Raw genomic sequence first — 2,409 nt, forward strand, 5'->3', positions numbered from 1 at the left:
AGAATTACTACCTCTTTGTTTTTCTTTGTTTGTTTATTTTATTTTAATTTTAATTTTTTTTTTCCTTTTTGTCTTTTTTCGTGTCCGGCAACGGATTGTAGCCCTCAGTGTCGCGCCCGTACCGGACCAGGACCGGCAACGGGATCGCAACCCTCGGGGTCGCGCCCGCACCTCGCTCAGCCAGTGAGCAGGAACCGGTCTGCATGTGGGATCCGAACCCTCGGCGGGAGCGCCGCCGCACCCCCAAGCGGCGCACTGTAGCAGTGCGCCACTGGGCCGGCCCTTTAATTTTAATTTTTTAATTTATTTATTTATTAAGAATATTCATGAAATACAAAGCTAATTGACACCCCTCCTGCCCATGATGCGAGGGCCAGATTCATGCTGGGGTCATACCCATTACCAGAAATTACGTTTGTGAATTACTACCTCTTTGTATCATTTCTCTGCTTTCTAGTTCTATTTTTGCTTGGAACATGGTTTTTTTTGCTTGTTTTTAAATTCTTCCTGCTTACTTCCTGTTTGTGTCATTGCTTTCATTGCTGGTTTGTATAAAACTGGGATATGACATGTTTGCTCTTCTCACAGCACCTTGAGTTCTTTTGAGGCTAGGAGTTATAGAAACCTGAGAACACATATAAAAGATGACCATCATTTTAAGTAATTAAACAAAAATCTGGGCTGGCAGGTTAGCTCAGTTGGTTAGAGCACGGTGATGTTACACCAAGGTCAAGGGTTTGGATCCCTGTACCCGCTTGCCGCCAAAAAAAAAAATCTAATTTTGTGGTGCTGCTGTCACTGAGATGGGCACAAACCTCTCTCATCAGCTTTACAATTCTTCAAAAGGGCACAAGCAGATAACCTTTGCTTTTCAGTCAATAATGAAGCGGGTTTTGATGTTCTTGCCAAGGATTCCTACCAACCCACGTATTTACCATTTCTGATGTACTTCATTCCTTTCTGAAGAGACAATTTCCTATCTGGCATCATTTTCTTTCAGCCCGAAAAACATTCTTTAGCATTTGTTATAGTACAGGTCTGCTGGCAAGAAATACTCTTAGTTTCTTTTATTTGTTTTTTTTTTTTTTTTTTTTTAAAGATGACCGGTAAGGGGATCTTAACCCTTGACTTNCGGGGCCTTGGTGTTATCAGCACCGCACTCTCCCGAGTGAGCCACGGGCCGGCCCCTTAGTTTCTTTTATTTGAAAATGTCTTTATTTCACTTTCACTCTAGAAGGTTAGTTTGTCTGGATATAGAATTCTAGGTTGACAGCTTTGTCTGTCTGGTTTTTCTTTCAGTGCTTTAAAGGGGTTGTTTCACCGTGTTCTGGATTCCATTGTTTCTAATGAGAAGTCAGAGAACTCTTGAATATTGTTCTCCTGTATGTAAAGTGACAATTTGCTCTGGCTGCTTTCAATTTTTTTTTTTAATATTTGGTTTTTAGCATTTTGACTATGATGTGCCTAGGCATGGCTTACTTTGTATTTATTGTGTTGTTTCACTCAGCTTCTTGTATCTGTAAATACCTTTCACCAAATTTGGGACATTTTCAACCATTTTTTCTTCAAATATTTTTTCTGTTCCATGTTTTCTCCTCTCCTTCTGGCACTTGCACTACCATATGTTAGCCATATGTCCTCAGAACAGAAGCCCTAAACACAGGAAACTAACACAGAGCCATTCCCTTCCTCCAAGTATGGAATCCCTTCTGAAATCTTCCAGCTGCTTTTCCACTCTCAGCACCTTCAGGTAGTTTTTCTATCCCCTGGAGTATCGGAGGGTCAGACTGATGGAAGGTCACCAGCTATCACCAGAAGCCAACCCTGCTCAGGATGCTGAGAGGAGGGCACTGGGTGGTCCTCACCATTCACACCCCCCTTTCCCGTCCAGCCCCTCTACCTGAAAAGTCCCAGTCCCCACAGCAGTCATGCAATTCTCACATCAATATGACTTAATAAGTTAATGGACCCGTTTGTTAGATAGCCCGGTCCTAAACTCATCCATTCTAAAGTCCAAAGGATTAAGATTCCAGAGGGATAAAAACAGAGTCAAAAGGCTGGATTAGGCCCAGTTCTTCCAGGAACCAGCTGTGCGACCTTGAACAAGTCACTTCTCTAAGCCAGCAGTATACAAGGAGACCATGCTACCCACAGCCCACCTGCCTCATAGGCTAATTATGAAGATCAAATGAGGTAACATGTAGGAACACCTTTACGGGCTGTGTAAGGCGTGTCATTCTACTATGGCTCCCTGAAGTTCGAAGGCTGATCTAGTCCCCAGGCTTGCCTCGTAGTTGGGGCTTTCATAAATATATAAGTGAGTGACGTGAACCTGACCATCATTTTCCCAGCTGTGTCTAGGGAGGTGTGTGAGTGAAACGACCACTCAACTAACTCCCAAAGGGTGAA

This window comes from Galeopterus variegatus, unplaced genomic scaffold (assembly GCF_000696425.1).
Source record: "Galeopterus variegatus unplaced genomic scaffold, G_variegatus-3.0.2 Scaffold662, whole genome shotgun sequence".
NCBI classification, from domain to species: Eukaryota; Metazoa; Chordata; class Mammalia; order Dermoptera; family Cynocephalidae; genus Galeopterus; species Galeopterus variegatus.